Source organism: Prionailurus viverrinus, chromosome C1 (genome assembly GCF_022837055.1).
Source record: "Prionailurus viverrinus isolate Anna chromosome C1, UM_Priviv_1.0, whole genome shotgun sequence".
Taxonomy (NCBI): domain Eukaryota; kingdom Metazoa; phylum Chordata; class Mammalia; order Carnivora; family Felidae; genus Prionailurus; species Prionailurus viverrinus.
In genome coordinates, this window is record NC_062568.1 from 97,249,157 (window position 1) to 97,261,080 (window position 11,924).

Consider the following 11,924-nt stretch of genomic DNA (forward strand, 5'->3'; position numbering starts at 1 on the left):
AAGGCCGAAAGAATCCAGTGTCCCGGTGTCCCTGGGGGGCTGTTTCAATGTGATATTGAGAAGACGATTCAGATTAAGAGAGATTGTTGTCAATTCACTGGATTTGATGGGTCGGGTCCACTTTGGGGTGGATGCTTCTCCAGCAGGAGGAGAGGGAGTTTAATCATATGTAAACCTTATGCTGTAGCTAATGTTACGTATTTTAATAATGGTGGCATGGTACTGTGATGTTGACACTCATAATTCAGGCATCCACCGCTTTAAGAAAACTCCATGGACAGAAATTTTAAATCTGGGGGAAGAAAGACATTAGGAAGTCATAATTTGTATTACAAGATGACTCTCTCTCTCTCTCTCTTTTTTAACTAAGGCATTCGTGCAGATTCTTTTAAATAGCAAGCATATCAGTGATTTTCAAGTGATCTGATTGACAAAAATGGCATTGACCCACAATTTGTCATAAGTGGGCTCCTGGGTTACTAATTTTTAATAATGAAGAAATAACCACCTACACTTGATCTGGGCCAAAAAGCTGAATGCAATAGATGTCCCTTTCTCAGCCTGGGAAGTTCCCAGGTACGATGGTATTATGAGTGTGGGTCCCAGAGCAAAGGGAAGCCAAGAGTTTTGTTGAATTTTTAGGTCTCACAGAACTTTCTGAGAAAGAAACCTTTCCATGTTAGGCCCTTGCAATGGTGTGAGCTCTGGACTCTATTTGGAGTCAGATAGACGTGAGATTTAATTCCAACTCTGCTGCTTTCCAACAACATTATTTACTGTCCCTGACCCTCAGTTTCCACCTATGTTCACATCCTGGTCAAAACACTGATATTCTCCTATCTCACCCCAAATAATATCCAGAAGCTTCATTATGGACTACAGGGCTCTCATAATCTGGCTTTTGCCAACCTCTTTGATCTCTTGCTCACCCAGCTCTAACAGCTCAGACAAGCCACTCACTTCTGCCTCAGGACCTTTGCACACGCTCTTTCCAATCCTGCCTTTGCAAGCCTCCCTCTCTTATTTCATTCAGGTCTTTGCTCGGATGTTATTTCATCAGAGAGTTCCTTCCTGGCCATTTGTTCTCAAGTCCATTTCCCTTTTGCCCTTCCACTGGCTTAATCTTACTTCACAGTATTTATTATTGCCTGACACATAAAATATTTATTTATTTGTTGATTAATTTGTTGTCTGTCTTTGTTGATAAAAATGTAAGTCCATGGAAGCAGGCTTTATCTTATTTACCCCTGCTGTAACCGTTGCCTAGGACTTTGCCTGCACGTGGTATAGACACTCAATGGTCACAGAACAAATGACCGTAAAAGTGGCAATGTTGGGGCACCTGGGTGGCTCAGTTGGTTAAGCATCTGAATCTTGATTTCAGCTCAGGTCATAATCTTGGGGTTTGTGAGTTCAAGCCCTGCGTCAGGCACCACGCTGACAGTGTAGAGCCTGCTTGGGATTCTCTCTCTCTCCCTCTCTCTGCCCCTCCCCACTTGTACTCTCTGCCTCCCTCTCTCTCTCTCAAAATAAATAAATAAACTTAAAAACAAAAGAAATGGCAATCTTAAGATCTACCTCACAGGTGTCGTCACCAGTAAGAATGATGTAGGTAAAGCCTGGAACAGAGCAAGTAAACGGTAACTATTATTATTGTTAATATTATTGGCACAAGCCTAGTGAACTCTAAAGTCTTTCTTTGTAAATGTTTGCTGAATCTGTTAGACTTGAAGGGCCCCAAAGGACCTGTGCTGGACAATGAGTCAATTCCTCCTAATGAATACAACTCGGGAACTCGCGTTTCTGAGGCACCTGTCAACCCCCCTCCCCTTGCTCAAGAGTATAAAACTCAAAAGCTTGCAGAGGCCATGCAGAACATAGGAACAACTGAAGCATTCTGGGTGCGTCTGCTGAACTGGAGGGGCCTTGCTCAACTCCAGGGAAAGATCCAGGGTTGTCAGATTTTGTATTTTTTAAGAGAGATTGAGAATCTAGATTTTTATGTAAAGTCTCCTTATTTTCGAAGTGATAGTCACTGTGCTGGCGGTCCCCACACCCACCCCCACTTTTGGAGATCCGCTGGAAGGACTCACAGGGGATATAGATGCATCATGAAAGGAAGGGCATAGCCCAAGGGAATCCAGGCCCGGACTCCTTCTGCTTTGTCCCCACCCCCACAAGGGGCCACCTGGAGCCCGGTCTTCCCCCAGCAACAAAGGGCAGTGACGCAAATGTGATTCTTCTTTGGGGGGAGGCCGATTAGGGACTCAGTGCCCCTGCTTTTTATTGGGTGCGGGTCAATCTGCCGAACACGTACAAAAATTGCAGGCTCCCAAGGGGGAAAGCACGCGTCCAACCTACATGATCTTGCTTCACAGGCCAGGCACGGTGAGCTGCTCTGAGGGAATGACTGCTCTCCACGGAAGGAACTACTTAGCAGCCAAGTTCCCAGCTGCCAGCCCAGGGCTGACCTTGCAAGCAGACCTTTATAAGGATAGCAGTTTTGGCCCTGTTGTGTGAACCCTTGTACAATTAGTAAGTGAAAAAATGTTCAGCCTTTTATTCTGGAACATTCCAAACACATACACACAAAAAGAAAATTGTATGATGAACCTGCATGTGCCCATCACCTGGCGGCTGCAGTTGACACATGCCTATGTTGAGTCATGTGTGTCCCCACCCACTTCCCATCCCGCCTTGAATTATTTGGAAGCGAATCCCAGACATCATATTCCATCTGCAAGACGTCAGTAGGTATCTGGAAGTGATAAAGACTCTTCGAAAATGTTCTGGCGTGCAAGCTTCCAGTTTCCAACCTCCGCCCCAAGCCAGGCATCCTTTCCAGGTGATGATTCTCGGTCGACCGGCTGCCTTGCCAAACGGCTTCCCCACCTACCGCCAACACGACTAGCACAGGGATTTGGGCACATTTATGGAGTACCTTTGTGCTTTCGTCAGGGCCATGCCGCCTGGCACTGAATTTTAACAGGATATTTGCTTTGCAGAATGATTCCAGTGGCTGATCCTGTGTGTGATATGGGCTTCTTCGTCTTGATTGTATGCGTTAGAAGGCAGTAATGGGACCTGCTCCTAGGGGACCTGTCTTCAGCGAGGCCCACAAGAGGCCCTGGGTTTATAGAACCTGGAGAAGGGGTTCTAGGCCTAAATGGAGCAAGGGAGAACAAGAGAAAGCAGCCACTTCCTGTGAACCAAAAGAGCAGATTTCTGCACAGTCCTGCTCTTGGTGCTGAGAGATACAGCAAAGAGAGAGGAGAGCACTGGACAAGGAGTCAGGATTCCTGGGATGCTCTCCCTTGGCTGGTCCACGACTAGCTGAGTGTCCTTGGCCGAGTCACTTTACTTCTTCAGCCTTAGCTTTCTTGATGGTAAAGTATCTGGGTCTTCATTCATTCACTCATTCATTCATTCGTTCATTCTCTAAGCATTCATTATATAGTATATACTGAGCTTGGCACTGTGGATAGGAAAATCAAAAACGTTGCGGCGCCTGGGTGGCTCAGTCAGTTAAGCATCCGACTTCGGCTCAGGTCATGATCTCACGGTTTGTGAGTTCCAGCCCCACATCGGGCTCTGTGTTGACAGCTCAGAGCCTGGAGCCTGCTTGGGATTCTGCGTCTCCCTCGCTCTCTGCCCCTCCCCCGCTCGCACTCTGTCTGTCTCCTTCTCAAAAACAAACATTTAAAAAATTTTTTAAAAAGTAAATAAAAACAAAAATCAGAAAAGTCTTTAAAAGACAATCCCTGCCCTCCAGGGGCTTACTCCAGTACAGAGTACACATGTGCACACACACGTACAGGCTATGTTACAAGAGTCATATGTGACGAGTCCTGATTGGAGGAGTGGGGAGGGGCTTACCAATTACGGAGCTCCTATTACGTACCAGCCCTGACTTTCTCAGACACCCTTAAACACATCGCTCTTCCTCGAGCTTCACCTCGAGCCTGTCACAATGAACTATTCCCAGCTGTGTTTGTCACGAGGGCCGCCATGACAAATAGCACAGACCGAGTGGCTTAAGCAACAGAAATTTATTTCTCCACCGTTCTGGAGCCCGAGATCGAGGTGTGGGCTGGGCTGTTTTTTCCCAAGTCCTCTCTCCTTGGCTTGCAGACGGCCACCTTCTCCTTGGGTCTGCTCATGGCTTTCTGTCTGTGTGTGTCTGCGTCCTCTTCTCCTAAAAGGACATCGGTCATGTTGGCTTAGGGCCCAGCCGTAGGCCCTCGTTTTACCTTAATCACCTCTTTAAAGGTCCTCATCTCCAAATGCAGCCACATTCTGAGGCACTGGGCATTAGGGCTTCAACATATGCATTTAAGGGCACAATTCAGCCCATAATACAACCCTCCCACCACAAATTGGAGAATGGACACTTGAATTTTATTGATGGCCTCCTAGGAGCCCGGGACAAAGCCAGACCTAACTTTTGGCAAGGCCAAATTCTTCCCTACACGCCTCTCTTCCTTCCGTCCAATCAGCTTTCCAGACACAGCTCTGGGCCTTCTTTCCTATACCTTCTGAGCTCCCTGTAACCTCTCCATCCTCTTGTCTCCTCTGGCCCTGACTCTTACTAACACATAGCTTCCCACACAGGGGTGGTGGCTAAGAACTTGAATAGCTTTGGGACAGATACTTGGTTTCAAGTTCAGACTCTATTACCTACCAGCTGTGTGACTTTGGGAAAATGACTTAACCTTTGTACACTTTAATAAATGTTAGCTATTACTTTTGTTATTTGGGGGAGTAATTTAACTCCACATTATTTACAAGTTACATGGTGTTTTTATGAAGGGCTGATCTTTGGTTTTGTGCTATTATTATACACTTCTTTACATCTTCAATTTTATGTTGAAAACTCTTTGAGGGGCAGGGCTTTAGCACTTTGAAGACAGATACTAAGGCATTGAGGATACAGAGATGAGTGGCATGTTTTTATTCTATAGTATCTTCTGACTTTCCAGCGAGGAGAAGGGAGATAAGTAGACTAGCAATTAGAGCCCAGTGCAGTTTGTCTTGAGATAGAAGTAAACCAAGTATGTTCTGGGGACCATAGAAAGGGACGAGAATCCAGTTTGGGGCTTAGGAAGAAGAGTTGGAGGAAGTCAGAAAGACTCCTTAAAGGAGGTGACACTTCAGCTGGACTCTTTTAAACTTTTGTGACCCTCAGATCATTGGTGCACATTATAATCACCTGGGGAACTTATTAAAAATATAGATATCAGGGCCCACCCCAACCTACTGACTGAGTGTACAGGGTTGGGGCCTAATCATCTGTTTTGCTTTTTGTTCTTTTGGTTTTCTGAACCTGCCTGACTTTTATAGGTATTTGTGTTTTTGAGGTCAGCAGAGAATACCAAATTTGTTTTGATACTTGTCTTAGTTGAGGCTGCTATAACAAACAATACCATTAACTGGATGCCTTATAAACAACAGATGTTTATGTCTCACCAGTTGGAAGTTAGAAGTCCAAGATCATGGTGCCAGCATGGTTGAGTTCTGGTGAGAGGCCTTTTCTGGGTTTGTGGATGCCCAACTTCTAACGGTATCAACATGGCAGAGAGCAGAGGAAGGAAGTAAGCTTCCTTCTGATTCTTATAAGGACTCCCCGCTCATGGTTTCATTTAGCCCTAATTATTCCCCAGAGGCCCCACCTCCTAATACCATCACTTTGCAGGTGGAGTTTCAGCATATGAGTTTGGGGGGGGGGGACACATTCAGTCTATAACATTACCTGTTAGAAAACGAACTACTGGTTTTAGCAAGCTCATCTCATTATTTGTGTAGACAGTAGTCGATAAATTTAAACAAAGAACTCAACCTCTGGAAGAGTCTTTGATAAGTGGTAAAGGAGATTAGTGACCACAGACTTAGATGCAGAGAATGTGACCTGGAACATATAGAAACCGAGTATGGAAGCTACAGGACCGCTTCCAGAGAAGGATGCCCAACATCACCAGGCACCGAGACAGTGCGGGAGACTCATGTTCAAGGCTAATGTGCAGGGAACCCAACCGATACCTGTAGTAGGTTAACCGGGGCGTTCAGCTGTATGAAGGCATGCTTGGGGAAGAAAGTGATGTGCCTAGAGCTGGATATAGTTGTGCACCATAGCGAGGTATGTTATAACCGGGGACACTAAGTATCTCTGGATTCAAACCCTACAGGGAGGAAATGAATGCCCCCTTCTGAACAAGGGGGCCTTCAATTCTGTCATTGGGACTAAGAAGGTGGGTAACAAGTTAGTAAACACCAAGCGAGAATCAAAACTGAATAATAGATTGGTATTGTTTTCTTTTGAAGAAAGTGTTCTGAGGTTAAGAGAGCAGTTTGTTAGCCGCTGGTCTTGCCAACCCCCTTCACGTTGTAAATGGGCCCAGGGAGACGCAGGGGAAGTATCTCGCCCAAGTCATTCTGCTTCTGCCGCCTGCGTCTGCACCAGAACCCTTGTGTGGAGCTCTTGCTGTGGTTCTTTGGGCTTCGGTTCCATCCGAGAATGACCCATAGTGGGCTCACTTCTGCAGACGTGATGTGAAGGAGCGAGGGACACCTGGTCTACATATGCCTGTGAGTCACCACTGTATCCCCAACCTGTAGGCCAAAATGTAAAACTCCTACGCTTTTGCCTCCTGGAGAAATATTCATGAGATCACTTTATAGTGGGAACAAGGCATTGCACAGAGCTTCTCGAAGCATCACCGGAACCCATGCTAACCCAGGAAGGAATTTTCTTCAGTATCACAGTCCATCTTCCAGGAATGTTGAGTTGACAGCTAAAATGGGCACCGAAGGGTCTGGGATAATGGTGGAGCTGACAAGTTTTGGGGTTTAAACAAAGAAGGCATGAGCCTGCTTAGGTGATATGGGCCCTGGGGCCATGGAGGGGCGATGGTGATTGGTTAGGTTTTGAATCGTGTTCTGCAGCGGTTGTTGAAACTGCCCTGAAAAGAAACAGGGCTGGCATGACTCATGCTAACCTCATAATCTGGAACAAATGTCTGCCCTCTATGAATCAAGACAACAAACACCACAGGGCAAAGACTGAATTTTATTTGCAGCATGGAGCATCGTGCCCAGCTCGTTGAACATTCAGAGTCCCAAGAGAGCTGGGTTTCGGGGTGCTCTTGAGCTACTGTTTACAGTAGGAATACACTCCACTTTTCCCCTTCAAGAATTGTCTCTCCAAGTCACTTTCCCCTTTCCTCACTATCTACTCTGTCTTCTTACCCCATCAGTCAGGACACCTTCTCTCTCATCCATTCAGCTCTGTTCTTCCCTCCACTGAGGGGGTGATGGCTCTTTGATTGAGAGAAGCATGAGGTTTGGGAGAGGAGAGAAGGGAGGTGTGGATTTTGTCCAAGTATGTGGGTTGCTGGTAGAAGAACATGGCAGGGTGGTCGCTGAGGCTGAGTGTGTCCTATATGCTCACCAGTGGGTTGTGGCTGGATGAAGCTGTGTATGCATACTCTAGCCAGAGGGCTGCAGAATCGCTCCACAAACATATCCTCTGCTGTACTTAGGCACCTTGGGGCAAGGAACAGAACAGTATTCGATACCTTCCCCTCCAAGGGAATTCAGGCACAAACAGAAACACCAGAAGATCTCTCTGTCATAGAAAGCAATGGTACAAGAAGGGCCGTGCAAATGGAGAGGCTTCGCATAGATCTAGAACCATGTTATCTGGGTAGCTTTATGGGTGGTTGGGGACATAATGATGAGGAACATACAGGCATGGTATTGTCAGTGCTTGAATGGGCGTGCTTGTTATTAAAAGTAAATACATGAAAACAGAAAAAGGTCACGCATAGACCAATGCTGAGATTGTGACGTGAACCAAGGATCGTGATTAATATAAATCTGCGCATAGAGGCTGGACAAGGGGCAGGGTCTAGGTCACGGTCATGTTTTTGTGGGTTTTTTTGTGTGTGTTTTGTTTGTTTGTTTGTTTGCTTTGTTTTTTTCGATATATCACTGTGATTGAATGTAGGGGAATAGGACTGATTTAGAAGATTGTGTTCCAGGCTCCTAACTAGTGTGGTGGCAGTTGGGGTGGAAGGAGGGAGCTGGCTTGAGACCCAAGCAGGAGGACGTAGGCAGGGCCTTGCAACTAACTGTGTGTAAGAGGTGGGGAGGGTAGTGTTCAAAGCTGATGCCCAGCTTCTCTTTGGTTTGGTTTAGGCTTGGTTGTTCCTTGAATTTTTCCTAGCAGGAATTTTTAACGAAGACTCTAGGTTCATATAAGCAGGGTCAACAAACAGATCTTGTTTCTCTAGAGGGTGGGGAAAGTATAAAATTCTAAATTTTCACTTGGAAGATGGCCTGCATTAGAGGAACTCAGCCACGTACAAGCCTGGGCCTCCCTGTCCCGGAAAGAGCTCAGGACTTCCTGGGAAACTGGAGCCCTAGAGAGAGACCAGAGCTTCCATATCTTACACAGGCTCTGGGGTTTCATGGTAATTGGGGCTTCTTATTCTGCCCTGTTGGGAAGAGAATACCTCAGGTCGCAGGGCTCTAGGCCAAGGACCCAGATGCAGGTTGTCTGCTCCCAGGGGAGGCCTCCTGGGCTGCCTGCCCCAGCCAGAACCAGCACTGTGTGCCCTGGAAAGAAGCCCTGTCCCCACTGGAGCCCATGGAGGCCCCTACCTAAATCTGTGGTCTGGGGAGCTGGGGAGAAGGCAGAGATACTGGTGTCAGGCTGAGGACAGGTGGGTATGTGGTGCTGGCCGTGGATGGAAAGGCAGGTGCATGTGCACCTTTCAAGACCCTAGCACGCCAAGGACCACTCAGGCCCCTTGGAAATAGTCCTGCCTCCCCAGAAGCCACCTGGCAAGGGCAGAATCTCTTCATGACATCTCAGCCAACTTGTCCACCACTGCGAGTCAAGCCTAGCTTGGGTGAAGGGGTAGATTCCAAAACCACCGACTGAGCTAGAAAAACAGGCGGAGAGGCCAGATTAATGATAATAGGTAACATCCATTGAGCTAGTACTCTGTGCCAGGTACTGTGCTAAGAATTCAGTAGGTGGAATTATACTTAATTCTCGTGAGACTCCTTTGCTATATAATTGCCATTTTACAGATGGGAAACCTGAGGTTCTGGAAGTTAAGTCACTTTGTTCAAGACCACAAAGATGGTTGCAGTGGCTTCCAAATGTGCCAACTGGGCTGGGCTTGGGGAATGTCTCAAAGTTCTCATTCTTGTTTATGAGTTAAGGTGGACGGCAAGACAGACTCTTGTGGGAGATTTAGGGGGTGGGAAGGAGGCAGCAGCCATTTTGCAACTCACACACATTGTCACTGACCCATTGTCCCCTCATTGGTGGGAGGCCTGCAACCACTTCGCCGTCGCCTGAATCGTTCTTCAGCTTTCCAGATGCCTGGGCCAGATACATATTTAGGTTGTCCTAAAGGACGCTGCGCACTGTAAGACACTCACCACCACTAGGGTCAGGGGAGAAGTAGAGCTGGTGTGGGTCTGAGTCCATCCTGTAGGCTCTGGCTTGTAATTATGGGTTCCTTGATCTTATCCTTGACCTTATCCTTGATCTCCATCTTCCCTTCCCAACTGCCTGCCTTGCAGATGTCAAGCTCCGGCACCAGATGCAAAGACATACCTCAGCGAGAAAGCTCCCACAGTTGTGTAAGGGCAATTCCCTGTAAAAAATTCCTTTACGTAAGTATCGAGGGGGCGCATAAACACCTACGATATGCGTATATATGTGTGCAGACGCATACATGCGTATCCTACAGGCATATATAGGTTGTGTGTACAGAAAGATCTTCTGCTTCTCTGGTTGGGTCTTGACACGCTGATGCAACTGGGATCTGATCTCAGGTAATTTTACTGCAGGACATGCATGCATGTTCAACAAGTCCGATTACGTGGCAGTTGGTGAGAGGGGGGTTCCGCTTTGCACAGGCTGAGATTGAGGTGCCTGTGAGATGTTTGGGCGGGCGAGTCATGGGCCATTGGAGGTACCTGAGAAGCTTCGTGTGCAGTGGATGATCAGGGAAGGGGGAATCATCGTGGGCTGGCTGGAATTGGAAGCAAGTTTTATGATGGTAAGACCTGATTTAAGTCTCAGCGGTAGGCAGGAGCTGGTTAAATGGATGGGAGGGGGTGGGCATTGTGGATGGGCATGAGAATGGCCTGTAGCAGGAATGCGTGGGGTCTGATGTGATCAGCCTGGATGGTCTAGGAGGGGTGTTATCGATTATATGGCCATTGCAATCTAGACAGGTTTGTGAATTTATCTCCCCGAGGATGCGGTGGGCTCTGGGCATTGTGTATTGCACCTGGTAGAGTACGTTTCTGGTTTAATTAAATTCAACTTGCCTCAAACATTTTGTGAGCACCTACTATATTGATATACATATGAATAAAACATGAACTGCGTCCTGGAGAAATCTGTGTTCAGTTGTAGATAGTGAATGTATTTTTGTTAGTTTGGATTGAATGGACATCTTGGGCTAATAGTGGGGTTGGCTGTGGACCCCTGCTTCCCTTTCTGGCTAATTGTGTGGATGAAATGATGAAACTCGGGTCTGTGTCTCCACCCACTCTTCCCTCCCTCCATTCATCGGAAGCTACCTTGCTCTACTTACCTACCTACCTCTCTTTCATCGCTCTCTGTCTCTCAGTCACCTGTTATTTCTCCTCTTGTTAAACGCGGGCAGGATCTGAGCAGCCTACAAAAGTAGCCATCCACAAAATGACAATTAAAAGAAGCAGAGAAAAAGAAAGTAGGGAGAAACGGATGTTGGTACGACAGGGACTGACTGAATCAGTATTGTAGCTGAGCATCGGGCCAGGTTTACTAGAAACTAAGGCAAAAAGAAGAAAGACAAGGATGCACACTTGATTATCCAGTCGGTGATATTTGAAGAGAGAAGGAAGGCAGGCAGGGAGCTGGACCTTCCCAGCATTGGGTAGAAGGAGAATTTATTGTGTCCGGGCTGCATAGGACATTGGGGAGCGTAATGGCCACCGTCTTGCCCTGCAGTTCTATAGCAGCAGAGAAATGTTCCTCAAATGTTTCTCCTATCGACCCTCTAGAAAGGCTAAGGGCATAACATTAAATCTTACTTCAGCACAAGCTTTCCTGTGGTAAGCTAAGCTAATAATGTCCACCACATTACATTCTGACTACCGGACTCAGAACAGGGACTGAGCCTGGGGTACTGAGAAGGGCTGCTTAGCTGGCTTTAGCTCTGTCTGTCACATTGTATTTGTTTCCAGAGAGCCTTTGGCTCACGGTCTTTGGTCTCCCTACCGGAAAGATCTCTTCATCCCTTCAATACCTTGTCATCAACTCAGAACTTGCTTAATTCCAGGGCTAAGAGAGCCAGCCTGCCCTCCTCCCTTTCCCAAAGCCAGCAGCTGAAACACTGTGCCAAGAAGGTCTCTCAGCTTACAAAGAATTACGGCAACCACACCTTTCCCCAAGCAGTGGAATAACTTGGGAGCCCCCTGGGGAGCAGTGCCTGGAGTTATGGGGTCAAGGGCTGGCACATTTCTCCACCAGCTTGTTTGCAGTGGGGTTGGTCCTGGTCAGTTACCAGGTAACTATCAGCCTGCAGCTCCTCTGCATCCAGTGCTTGAGAGTATTAGCTGTGCTAGTCCCCAGAATCCGTCCCATGCTCAGGGCCAACTTTTGGGGAAGCAAGGTCAGACCGGAGGGCTTCCTGGAATTGTGAATGGAGAAGCAAGTGCTCCCAGCACGAAGGCCATTGGGCCGTTGTTCCATGAGGAGCCACTGAGCACCTGCTAGGTAGAGCATCTGAGTTGCTGCAGTGTGTCTCAAGGGGGGGGCTGGCAGGAGAGGGAACACAGAAAAGGCAAGAGACATGAAAGGGCCGGGCCTGGGTCTTCAGGACTACTCAGAGGGGTCTGGGGAAGACTGGAGACCA